Raw genomic sequence first — 14074 nt, 5'->3', positions numbered from 1 at the left:
TGGTCTTCCAAAGTACAGCTTTCCATATAACAGGATTTATTCTATGTCCATCCATAGTTCCTCTTAACAAAATGTCATGATTCAAGTGCAGGACAACCTGGGAATCCCTCCGCATACTGGAGCATTCTAATTTGATTTAAGAAATCGGCAGGGTAACCTATGTTGAAGACATATGGAACCTCCGCTTAATATGTCATAGATTTCCTTAAGTACATGAACGACCTTGAAATTTCTTAATTTTATCAAATCTGTTCACCTTGGCAAAGCACCCCTGTGGACAGCCAGCAGAGATGAAAGAAAGACAATCTGTGTGTCTGCTTAAGGCGAGTACAGCTGGGATTCTACTGGGAGGCAGAACAAGGTACCACCCCAAACCCAATTACTGAACAGAGACACAGAGCAAATCTTTTTGCCATAGATTAAAAATTTGTAGTCTCTGTATTAGTGTATCGGGATCTCTCTCGCACCCGGTCCATGGCATTGAGCCACTTGTATAGATACACTGTTAACAACCAAAATTGGTTCTGCTGAGACATTCAGAGTTTTTATTCAAATCCCAGAGGGTCAGAGCCTTATGGGCAAACACATGAATCACAGGGAAGAGATGAGCTATTCATCATTCCTTTAATTTTGTTTTTGTGCCAAAGGTTGTTTCTTTAATGATGGAACAATATGGCTAAACTAAGAGACCCTAGGCCCCTTCCCTCGCCCAACATCTTTGAAGACGAGACAGAATCATGTCCTCGCTCCTCCCCCACCCCCTCCTCCATGCTCGGGAGCCTCCTGAAATCTTCAGGCAAGTGTTCATCTCTGCTCCTCTTCTGAGTTTTAACAAAACCGAAATCTCCTGGTCTTCACCTCACCATTTTTTTTCTTGGTTTTATTTTATTTTTTTTCTAAACATTTTTTTTCTGTAAGGATACACAAAGCAACTATAAATTGGAGTTACCTCTGTGGAAGTAGGGGGCAAGAGAGGACCTTCACTTTCAATTTGCTCTCTTCAATGAAATGTTTTATGGTAAGTATAGATTACTATAAATCACTTTTATAATTTTATAACCTTTCAATCTTTTTTTCTGATTGCAAGTACTCTCTGTTTATTGCAGATAATTTGTAAAATAGTGAAAAAGTGGAAAGAGAAAACTCAGAACCATCCCCACCCCTGCTGTGCCTGCTGCCACCCAGAGCCACCCAGGAGGGGCCCTCCTGAGTGGAAGGGAGGAGAAAGGGAAAGGTATCTTGGGATGCAGATAATTTCTATAATCTCTCAACCAATTCACTTTTTCCAGCTTCAGTCATACCTGCCTCCACCTTCCTGAGTCTGGGATTCTGAGGGCAAATTGTTTCTCATTCCCCCACCATTCCCTGCCCCCCAGGCACTTAGCAGTCATCATTTTGGTGTCCGTTAATGCTCATCTGTTTGCTTTCACGCTTGTAAAATTTTATTGACATCTCCTGTCATCTCCTCTCCTGTTCTTTACACTTACGGACTTTCGCCCCTTTGAGTCTTTGGATGTAATTTTGTAGAGTTCCCAAGGGAGTAGAGGTAAACACACACTTTCAACTTGTCCTCTTTAACTAGGAGTGCCGTATGCTGCTTGGAATATTTTACTTTTTTAAAAAATATGTTTTTGTTTATTATCTTAGAGAAGGAGGAAGGGAGAGAGGAAAAGAAACATTGACTGGCCACCTTCTGCATGCCCCCTACTGGGTATCAATCCTGCAACCAGGCATGTGCCCTGACTGGGGATTGAACCAGGACCTCTCAGTCCATAGGATGATGCTCAATCCACTGAGCCACACCAGCTGGGCTATTTTACATTTTTTTTTTTTTATCCTCACCCGAGGACATTTTTCCATTTTTTATTCAGATAGAGCAGGTGGGAGAGAGAGGAAGAGAGAGAGAGAGAAACATCGATGTGAAGGGACACATCAAGTGGCTGCCACCCGCACGACCAACCAGGGCCGGGGACAAACTGCAACCGAGGTACGTGCCCTTAGCGGGAACCGAACCCGGGTCTCTCTGGACCGCAGGCCGAAGCTCCAACCGCTGAGCCAAACTGGCCAGGGCTATTTTACATTTTTAACGACTGCAATAATAGCACTGGTATATAGATGTGCCATAATTTACTTAACCTTATCTTATAGGTACATTTTTGCCTACACTATTTATTTTCTTAAGATAAAACACTAAATGTGGACCTACTGGACCTAGGAACATGAGCAATTTAAAAACTCTTTGCAGGTACAATGGCCTGTCGTTATCCACAGGAGATACCTTCCAAGACCCCCAGTGGATGCCTGAAGTTGCAAATAGTACCAAACCCTGTATATATTGTATTTTTTCCTATACACACACCTTTTCATGTAAATGAGGTATTTCACAGCTTCTATTCAGCACATCCGAATTGCCAGCATCACAACTCTTGCACACTGGGGCTGTCATTCCCTAAATAGGGTCACTTGAACACAAGCACCGCAATACTATGACGGTGGATCTGATCACAGAGATGGCTGCTAGGTGACTGATGGGTGGGAAACACCTACAGCGTGGGCCCTGGGACAGAGACGATTCATGCCAGACCAGGACTGAGCAGGATTGCATCGCGCCACTCTGTACGGAATGCGATTTAAAACTTAGAAACTGTTGCCCTGGCTAGTTTGGCTCAGCGGTTAGAGCATCGGCCTGTGGTCCAGAGAGACTCGGGTTCGGTTCCCACTAAGGGCACGTACCTCAGTTGCAGTTTGTCCCCGGCCCTGGTTGGGTCGTGTGGATGGCAACCACTCGATGTGTCCCTTTCACGTCGATGTTTCTCTCTCTGTGTCTCCCTCCCACTCTATCTGAACAAAAAATGGAAAAATGTTTTTGGTTGAGGATAAAAAAAACAAAAACAAACAAAAAAACTTAGAAACTGTTTATTTCTGGAATTTTTTATTTACTATTTTCAGACCGCAGTTGACTGTGGGTAACAAACCACGGAAGGAGAAAAGAGGTCAGGGGAGTCCACTGTGCCCCTCGCGACAGTTTTATACTCCAGCAGAGGGTTCTGGAAGGGCCCCTGTCGCCAGGCCGTCTCCCATCCCCATCTCCCTCGATGCTCCCTCCGCTTCTCGCTTCTCGCTTCTTGTACCCTACCTCTCAGCGAGGAGGGGTCCTCGGTTCTGTTTGATCTCACTTTGGTCCACGGAGCGCCTCTGGGCCCCAGGGGGTTGGTGCCCGCTCTGCGCTCCCGTCCCTGGGATCACAATGTCCCAAACTCGCGCCGGGCTCCGGCAACACGTGCCTTTCGCCTGTTTCCACGTCGCTCCTCCTGCAGGAGCCTCATCAGGACGCCGGTCCCCGCTTCTCCGCCCCGTTACTCTGCGGCCGCACTGATCGCTCTGTTCCCTCCGTGTTGGTGGAATGAGTGTCCGTGCCCTGGTCTCAGTCTGTGTCTCCGGGTCTCTCAGGCACTGTGTGACCGAATCCGTCTGATTTTTCGGGTGCACTCGCAGGAAGAAGGCAGCCTGCGTGGAAGCAGACGAGCGCTGTGGGAGGCGGGCGCCGGGCAGCAGGGCGAAGGGCTCACCGTCCTAGGAGAGGGCGCGCTGGCTCAGTGTACCCGCGGAGGAGGAGGGCCCCTCTCCCGGCTCCAAACAGCTGTGGAGTCCCGAAGAACATTCTAGCACATCCTAAGACCTGGCTCTCAGTAAGCTTGAGTCTCCCTCAGGGACAGGTGCACCTTTGCCCTCAATTCCATTTATTCTTCCAACAAAGAAATGACCACCAACACTGCACCATCAATGCCTAAAGTCACAGAAACACAAAATTTTAGTGGTTTTTTTTTTTAATCCTCACCTGAGGACATTTTTCTATTTTTTTGTTCAGATAAAGTGGGAGGGAGGGAGAGAGAGAGAGAGAGGGAGAGGGAGAGACATTGATGTGAAAGGGACACATTGAGTGGCTGCCACCCACATAACCCAACCAGGGCTGGGGACAAACTGCAACTGAGGTACGTGTCCTTAGCGGGAACCGAACCCCGGTCTCCCTGGACCGCAGGCCGACACTCTAACCTCTGAGCCAAACTGGACAGGGCAAAATTTTAGTTTTTAATGATAACATCACAAAAGCCAAAAGACAGGATCAGACTCCATAAAATTCTATGCCTTTCTCGTCCTCTTTTTGTGAATGTTTCTGTCATTTCTTATTTTCTTTCTCTGCCTGTTTTCAGGTTTGTGTCGGTTTGTCTGTTTCTACTGTTCACTGTCTATATTTCATTCTCCTTTTCATTTTCCTCTCTTGTTAGTTTTTCTACCCTCTTTTCCTCTTCTTTAACAGGTTATAATATAGAATTCTTTCTCCTTTTACATTTTTGTTCTAGATATTGAAGAGTTGTACCTTTCCAATTCTATAGCTTCAATTTTCTGTTCCCAATTTTAAAGAAGATCACTGAAGTCATTTTATGTCTTCCTCTTTAAAATATAAATTACTTTTGAATCACTTGTTTTCTGGCTGAATTTTTTCCCCTCTCGGGGTCAGAAGCTCTCGGAGGTGAGGTTTCTTTTTTATTGTTGTTGTTAATCCTCACCCGAGGATATTTTTTTCCCATTGATTTTTAGATAGAGTGGAAGGGAAGGGGAGAGAGAGAGAGAAACATCAATGTGAGACACATTGATTGGCTGCCTCCCACACAGCCCCAGGGGATCGAACCTGCTACCCAGGTATGAGCCCTTGACAGGGAATCAAACCCGTGACCTTTGGACCGAGGGCTGATGCTCTAACCGCTGAGCATACTGGCCAGGGCTGGAGGTGAGTTTTCTTGACACAACAAAACATCCTCTGACAAATGTTTCCAAAATGCTGTGAAGATTCTACTGTTTACTCCAGTAATTTCTGTGTGTCTGTATAGCCTTCTTCTTGGTCATTTTAAAAGTTTTGTTATTAGCATAAAAATAAGATATATTTCAGATGCAATAATAAAAATAACAGCTAACGTTTCCTGAGTGCCGGGCGCTCCTTCAGGACCTGGCTCATCTCCTTCGAGCTTTGCCCCAGTGCCCCTTCGCACTGAGACCTTGACCTTGCCTGTCTCTTCAGCTTTATTATTCTCCTTAGTGCTCATCTCAGTTTAACATACTGAGCTTTTCACATCCAGCTTCTTGTTCTCTCTCTAGAATGTGTGCTCCCTGAGGCTTCTGTGAGCTTTGATCATTGCTACGTATCCCGTCACCTAGAACCGGACCTGGCACATAGTGGGCCCGAGATACGCGCTTACTGAGTGAATAAATGAACCCATTTAATCTTCGCCGCCGAATCCATCTGCTATCATTGTCCAATTATAAAGATGAGAAAACTGAGCCCTGGCCAGTTTGGTTCAGCGGTTAGAGCATCAGCCCTCAGACCAAAGAGTCTCGGGTTCGATTCCGGTCAAGGGCACGTGCCTCAGTTGCGGTTCAGACCCCAGCCCTGGTCGGGGTCCTGCAGGAGGCAGCCAATGGGCGTGTCTCTCTCACATCATGTTTCTCTCTCTCTCTTTCCCTCCCACTCTGTCTGAAGATAAGTGGAAAACATCCTCAGGGAGGATTTAAAAAAAAAAGATGAGAAAACCGAGGCACAGAACAGTGAGGTTATGTGCTAAGGTTGCATAACTGCTCATGGAGAAGCTGCGCTCTCACCCGGGAAGCCTGGTCTCTAGTCCTCGTTAACTCACAGTGTTCAGGTGCCCACTAGTCACAGATTTTTTAAAGAAACAAAAATGTAAGGAAAGTAATAGATACAGTCGAAGCCCCTTTTAACCCTCCGCAGTGCGCCCGGGCCAGGCCCGCGGTGGCCGCGTCTGAGCCCGGGGACCAGTGCTGGAGGGGCAGGACCTACGTACCTGAAAACTCCCCGAGTCCATCTCTCAAGTCCAGTATTGACTGCTTTGGTTCCTCTCACTTTCCTATTATTTTTTTTCTCCTTTTCTACTTACAGACACTCACTCTTCTAGCTGAAAATAGAAAACCTTATCAGATTGGAATAACAGTCCTTGCGGTAGTTTATTTTCCCCAAAGACGGGATGGATTTGAGCCTCCTCAGAAAGCCATCTGCTGTGTGCGCACAGACCTATTCAGAGCCAGAAAAAGCACATGAAGGAGGAGGAAAGCCCTGGCTTAGTCTTTTTAAAACAAAGAGCTGTAGCTGGCGAACTCGATGCCCTTGACAAAGGCTGACCGTGGACAGCGTGTGCTGGCGGGCCCAGGGCGAGAGGAGTTCCGCATTGTGCACGGTGACCTTGCAGGGCTTTGCTGCCCCTGGAGAAGACACGGAAGGAATGGGGACGAAGGCTCTGAATCTGGCCTCTGAGTCTGTGTCCCTCCGCCATGGAAAATAGCCATCAGCCTGTGGTCTGCTGCCCGGCTCCTCATCGCCATCCCCTCGCCGGGTTGTAGTAACTCATTGCCGTTCCTGTTGTGTCAGACCTGCCAGTCCTGGGGCAGGACCATCGTGGCAAGATGCCACGAGGTCTTGAGAGGAGACCACGCCATCGTGGAGCCGCACCTGCTGCCAAGGGCATGCTCCTGTGGGCTCGTGGACTCGCGGACCTTGAGCTAAGGGGCTGCCCACTCCTGGTTTGGGCTGAAATAGTCCTTCCTTCCCTTCCTCGACTCACCACAGCAAAAAGTAAATTGCAGCACAAGAAGAGCCCAGGTCCCAAATCAAACATTCTCATATTCTCGAGAACATGGAAATACTATTCTTTGTTTCCAATTTAATTTTTAATGTCTTTGTTTTTATAAGCATAAAAGTAATATAGGCTGGTTGTAAAACGTTTAAATAATATATAAACTATTTAACCTAGAAAATACAAAGCAACACTGTATAAGAAGCAAGCAGAACAGGGTTCTTGATGCCTTTTCACCGAGAAGGATACAGACTCAGAAATGCTTCGTGACTTGTCCCCAGTCACAGCCATTAAACAGTGGAGCTGACTCTCAAACCCAGCTCTTGGGTGCCCGATCAAGAGCTCTTTCCTCAAAGTACATCTTCCCTTAAGGACTGCCAGAGCATCTCGGCTCAGCTGTGTCCGCCCCACCCCACGAAGCCTCCACTCCACACCCAGGGGAAACGCATCCAGTTCTGACATTTTTGAGTTAGAAGTAAATACGTTCCAGAGCCAAGATTATCTGTCATTATTTCAGAAGATAAAACAGTGTTCAGGGAGGGACTTAGAAGGTTGCTTGCTGAGTAAATTATGCAAACACAGAGTTCAGTTCAGTTTGGCCGAGCTAACAGAACCAGAACGTGGGCCTCTCTTCACTCTTAGCTGGCTCCCACTCCCCTGGGCTCCTGGCCACACACTATTAGCTTCCAGGAGCTCAGGTGGAGGTGGGTCTCCAGGGTGTCCACTGGAGGTGAGGACCTAGATGTGTGCCCTACAGCACAGTGGGGTTCTCCATGGTCAATTGACCACAGGATGACATTTCTGTCCCAACGCAATGGAGCTGCAATCGACCTGGCTGGCACCTGGCTCCTGGGAAGAGACTGACCTCCCCAATGACTCCTTTTGTGGTACAATCCATGTGCACGTGTGTGTGTGTGTGTGTGTGTGTGCACGCATGTGTGCATGCCACTTTTACACAGAACTTAGCTCCTTTATTTTCAGAAAGAACAATTTTCTTCAGAGAGGAATTGTGCCTTTTCCTCAATACTATATTGTAACTTAAAGGACGTTTGTCTTACTTCCCTTGTTAGATTTTGCTTTAAACCAGTGTCAGCTAGCAACTCTGACCTAGAATAGCTCAAGGCAGTCCTTTGAACACTGTTTGCTTTAATCACAGAAAAGACCCTTCTTCCTCCTCCCTTTCTTCCTCCGCTCTCCCTTCCTTCCTTCCAACATAAGGTGTTTTTAAAATATTGTTTTGTAAAATGCTTTATTCGTACAAGACATCAATTCTATTTTTTTTTTTTCCAAAAATACTATGCACAACTGACTTAATCAGATTTTTAAATCCCAGTCATTAAATCGGTGAGATTAGATGGTCTCAGCCATGGACAGATCAAAACTATAAAACTCATATGTCACTCCAAGTATACATGGGAATTAAGTACAGTACAAAAATAATGTTTTTTAACTCAACAGAGAAAAGATTGACTGTTCAGTAAATGGTGGTGAAAAACACTGGCTTGCAATTTGGAAAAAGTCTGGATCCAAATCTCATTTTTTATATCAAAATAAAATCCAGAAATATCATTAAAAACTCATGTAAAAATGAAATCCTTAAAATAGAAAAATGATTGTGGGTGGGGAGGGTGGAGAGGAGGTTGTCAATGGGGTAAAAAAGGAGAAACATCTGTAACAAAAATAAAATTAAATTAAAATTAAAATAGAAAATGATTGAACATTTTCATCACTTGGGGGTGGAGAGACCTTTATAATTAAAAAATTCGGAAGAGAAAGTATTGGTAGATTTTGGCAATATAAAAATTAAATCTCACCAAAAAGAAATGTGTACTTAAAAGGTTGACTGAGAGAGGACAAATTATTAAAATATATATGACCTGCTTCAGTTTAATATCCTCAATATACAAATTGCTTTTATAAATCAATTAAATTTGGTTGTCAATCCTGCTATCTGAGTAGTAGGATTGGGGACAACTTTTACTTTCTTCCTTACAGTTTTTCATACTTTTGAGTTTCTTACAGTATTTTCAAAACATTAAATCCATTATCAGTTTGAAAAAGCACTTTAAAGAATATGTAGATGGGCATCTTTTAAAAAAAAAAATACTTAAATTTAAAGCCCCAAATATTTTTTCCAAAATTGTCCAGTGGTTCTGCTTTGTAATATTAATTATTACACTTAACTTTCAACATGCAAGCTCAGAACTGAAAAAAGTAAGATGCATGAGAAGTAGAAGGAAAAAATCATAAGACAAAAGAGTTTAAATATGAAATCAGCAGACCCTATATCGAGGCCATTTATTCTTTCAAAACCTACAAAAGAGTCCATTGAACAGAAGTTCTTTCATCCCTCAAATATGTACTTTTTTCTTTTATTTTATTTGAGAGAGTGAGAAAGGGGGAGAGAGAGAGAGAGAGAGAGAGAAACATCAATCAGTTGCCTCCCCTAGCGGCCCTGACCAGCGATCAAACCCACAACCTGGGTATGTGCCCTGACCAGGAATCAAACCACAACCCTTTCGTGCACGGTCGATGCTCCAACCAACTGAGCCACACCGTCCGAGGCAGTTGTTTCTTCTTAATATGGGGTCGGTTTTTTTCTTTCTCCTTTTTCTCCTGTCATCTAAGTTGTACCATTAAATAAAATGTATAATTCATCATTTTTTGTTATTGTTAATCCTCACCTGAGGATATTTTTTCATTGATTTTTAGATGGAGTAGAAGAGGGGGAGGGAGGGAGAAAGAGAGAGAGCACGAAACATCGATGAGAGAGAGAGAGACACACACACAGTCACATCAATTGGTTGCCTCCCACAAGACCTCAGTCCCAGGGCAGGGAATCGAACCTGCAACCCAGGTACATGCAGTTGACCATGAATCAAACCTGAGACCCTATTGGTCCTTGTGCATACGCTCTAACTACAGAGCAAAATCCGCCAGGACTAAAATGTATGATTTCAATTTCAATTTTACTGAAGCTGTAGGTAGAATTAAAGGGATCATACAAATGAATGATTTTATTGAATGTCACTTTACATAAATTTACATAAAGCTGCAAAAATCTACACAGCCTCAAAAAATTCCTGAAGAAGACAACTGTGTATTTACTGAGCACGGGCAGGTCTGTCCAGCCCTCTGTCAGCCCGCTCTGTTGGCATCATACCATTGATCCTGAGAGCCAAAGCTAAAGTCGACCTTCTCATTCTCATTTTGTAGATGTGAGAATAGGCTGAGAAATTCAATGATTTACTGTAAATCACACCCAGCTGATCCGAGCTTCCATGCATGACCTGTTCCCTGCACTCATGAACTTTCTCCAGGGTATGTATCTTCTGTGACATAAAACAACCGATACAGCCTAAGTCCCCGACGTGGTCCTAGAGGTCTTTTGGTGGTGTCTCAAATGGTCTGCAGACCATAGACGCCTCTCTTCAGCTGCCTTGGGGCATCCACTTGCTTTCTCTGCTCAGGCTCAGTGTGGGGAGTGTCCCGTGACTGCTGCCCACGCTCAGAGTCCAGGTTGGACATCTTTTGCCTTGGCCAAGGCCACGGGGTCTGGGCTTCCCTCACTGCACTTGCTGGCTTCAGTGACACTTGGGTTTGGGGTTTTGGTTCTTCGTGTTTCATTTGCCAGTACTTGCATGTGATGCCCAGAGGAAGAGTCTGGCAGAGAGGCCCAGGCACTGGCTGGCCCTGTTGGTTCCTAGCTGAGTGGCCTGTGCAAGGGACACAACCTCTCTAAGCCTGTTTCCTGCGCTGAACAGGAGAGAGGGTTCTTGTGTGTTACCTGGCAGTGCTGTGGCTTCAACGAGCAAAAGCATGAAAAGTGCTTCGCACAGCACTTCCCAGATGTAAGCTGTTGCTCCCACACGCTGGGTGGCAACCCCTCAGCCAGTCTCTGAGGCCTGCCTACTGGCAGGACCTCAAAATCACCCCTTCCTGTGAGTAGGCCCTTGTGTGGAACCAAACTCCTGAGCGTGGCTCCTGCCTTTGGGACATACTTTCCCCGGCCCACTGTCCCACCGTCCTGCCGTCCCACCCAGCCTGTGGTCATTTTGGACTCTCCTGGGATCAAGGAGGAATCCTGTTTAGAAACAAGTCTAATCTGCAGATAGACTCCAGGCTGCTGAAGGACCTAAAACAACACAGGGCTGATGCACTCATGGACTTGATGTTGAATTAAATCTTTCCCTCTGACGGTTCTGCCAGACGCCTGTCCCAGCAGAGTGACAGTGGCTAGCTGGTGAACGACCCGGTGCAGGGGCGTGTTGGCTGCCGATAGGGCTCCTCCTGTCTGCACACAGCTGTCCTTCCCCGGAGAAAGAGGCACCCTCTTCTCCGGGCTCCCTCACCTCCCTCACCCCCTCCAGCTTTTCTGAACGGCCTTAGTGCCGTTGTGAAGTGTTCGATACTCAGCTCACTCCCGTCACTAGTGGCCTGACTGGGGGACGAATGGGTGATTCACTGCAAACTCAGTCCACATCTGTTACTGGTTGAATGCTAAGGGACAGAGAGAGGACCCGTTGGGAATGCTCCATGTTTCCCACCAAGCCCGGACTCACCTGATTAATTTCTCTCCTTAACACACCTGCATTCCTTTGTTTCCGAAGTCTTGCTCATGCTATTCCCTCTGCACCAAGCGCCTTTCCCCATCTGAGTCCTTGGAAGCCCTTAACACCTCCTCCCCAGTCTCCAGACACCCAGCCCCTCTGTGAGCAGCAACTATACGTTCCTCCATGTGCCCATGACACCGCGGACACTCAGCCGAATTGTTGCCTTTACCTTGCTTTCATTTTCCGCATTTGAACACATTATTCTGAGAAAAGGTTCACACTGTTTCCCTAGTTCTCAAAGGCAACAGATCGGCGAAGAGTCTCTAGGGGGGCGGAGGTGGAGACCATGCCTCCAGGTTGGCGCTACCCAGCACCCAGTAGGCCCTTGGCCTGTTGGTTGATTTGAGTGGCCTGGCGTGGGTGGCGGTCCTCACAGCCGGCGTGGCAGCGGGGCCCGGGCAGCACTGCTCCAGTAGGCAGCACGCTGGTCTCACGGGCCGCGGGGCTGCGCTGCTGCGGTGCTGCTGACCCAGCGCGACCACCTCAGCCCGGGACCTAGCTGTGGGCCTGAGCGGCGTCTCCGGGTCACACAGAACTTCCAGCTGAGGGCTCCGTAGCTACAGTACTAAAATACAGATTCAGCAGAACTTCCTTTTGGCTAATTTATCTTCTTTACTGTCCAAGGAGGGAAATGGGACTCATGGTTCTGCCCTTAATAAAAATAAAATTCAATCTGGAAAAGCAGAAGAGAGCTGGCGGTGTCTGCTCAGCCATGCGGCCTGCTTTTCACAAAAGCTGACGGATGGTGCTCTGAGCAGACAGAAATGATAGCGCTTTTATGTCCCCAGAAATTCCTCATGACGCCTCTTCCCCCTCCTTGAGGATCTTCAGTGGTTCACAGCCAGGGATGTTCTAGGAAATCCGGAGAGATCTGACTAGTGAAATGCAAGACCACGGAGGGAGGGGGGAGGGTCAGCTGCCTGAGTCATCTGTATCCCAGACCCTGCGTTCCTCAGGCACCCTCAGAGAGGGTAACCAACTTGTCCAAGGCCACACAGCGAGTGCGGAGCAGGGCCGGGTTTGACGCACTTTGTCCCACCACACAGCCTGGGCACTTCCCAATCTGTCAGGCAGCCCAGGGCGAGGGCAGCTTTGAGCTTGACGTGGATCTTCAGAGTGACAGATGTTTGGGTTTTTCTGACTGTCCATGGCCCCTGGTGCTGCCTGACCCAGCCACAGTCCTTGCTGAATGGGGGAAACATCCACATTCTGCTGACAGTAAACTGAGCGGCAGGCAAATAAATGCCCAGAAGCCCCAGAGCCAGCGGCAGTGCCCAGCCTGCCTCCCTCAGAGTCACAAAGGACAGAAACCCCCCAATTCCTAGCCATCTGTGCTCCTTGGGGCTGCTGTCCCTCCAGCCACCATCTCTTGCACTCTCCCCTTTAAACCTTTTCACAGTGGCTGCCTCCTCTTCTTGCCTTGGCCCCAGCGGAGGACTTTCTGGACGAACTCTCCCCAACTCTGCTAAGGCCTGGAGATATTTCTCTTTTCCAGGAGCCAAACAGGCTTGCATAAAACATGAATTTATAACTGAAGTTTCTGGAGGAGATGGGTTGGGTCATCCGAGAGGACGCCTTCCTGGTGACGCCCCTGCCATTCCACCTGGCGGGCAGCATCGGGCTGGGACCCCGGGCTTGGCCCTAGCCACTGGACCCGTCTTCCCTGGAAGTCGCCGCATCCTTCAAATTCCCTGCAGGGTCTGCCGCCACTACCGCCCCCCTTGTTCTGAGCGTCGCCCTTCGCAGGGGTGCTCCACGGCGCAGCCCACGTGGCTGTCTCTGCGGGGCGTTGGCCCCGGGCGGAAGGGCACGGCTGCTGAGGGTGCGGGACGGGGCTGCGGCTCAGCCCGACCTCGCCGCGCTGGGCCCGGGGTAACAGTGCAGCCCTGGAGCTGTCCGTCTGCAGGGGCGTGTGGTGACTTGAATGAAACACGTCTGCATGAGTTCGGTCCCTGGAGGTGGAGTTCTGCCGCAGTAAAACCCTACCGTGTGAGGATGGCTCTGGAGTTAGGCCTGTGGAGTGAATAAATGAAGAGATAGATGGTTGGATGGATGAAAACAGATTTAAAAAAAGAACATGGTATATTCTGGGAGCTGAAATTATTTTGGAATTACTAGAGAAGAGGGTCCATTTTGATGGGGTTCCAGAAATTTTCTTTTTAATTATTTTTTAAATCCATCTTTATTACTGAAAGTATTACAGATGCCCTCATTCTTCCCCCACTGTCCCCCTCCCCAGGCACCTGCCCCACCCCAGGCCTTCACCACCCTACTGTCTGTGTCCAAGGGCAATTCATCGATACATGTAAGTTCTTTGGTTAATTCCTTTCCAGCCTCCCCACCCCTCCCTCCGAGATGCGTCAGTCTGTTCCAGCTTCCACGTCTCTGGACCTATTTGGAGGAACTGTCTTCGTTCAAGAGCATCTGCAGGGAATCTGTTCCTGACACCCTGCTGCTCCCTGAGGCTGCGGCAGGGGCTGGAAACATCCTGCAGCCGGAAGGCGAGCCGCTGGGACGCGGACACACAGGCTGTCTTCCTCGGAGACCCCTCTGTCTGCCCTACTCTTCAGTGTGTCTCAGGGTGTCCACCTCAGCTGTCTCCACCTCCTCATTCACGCCCACGGTCCCCAAGTCTGTACGTCAGGCCCACCGCCCATTGGTGGCCGGATGAACCAGGCCTGAAGCTGCTGGGGGGGACGGGGGGCTTTGTTATGCTCACTGGGGGGGCAGGCTGCGATGAATAGCTCCATTCACCGGAGAGCCTAGTGATCTCTCAGGGAAAGAGAAAAATAAGCAGGAGTGAAAAAATATTTATGT

The sequence above is a fragment of the Molossus molossus genome, unplaced genomic scaffold, assembly GCF_014108415.1.
Source record: "Molossus molossus isolate mMolMol1 unplaced genomic scaffold, mMolMol1.p scaffold_m16_p_20, whole genome shotgun sequence".
Classification (NCBI taxonomy): domain Eukaryota; kingdom Metazoa; phylum Chordata; class Mammalia; order Chiroptera; family Molossidae; genus Molossus; species Molossus molossus.
This window is presented reverse-complemented; position numbering follows the sequence as displayed.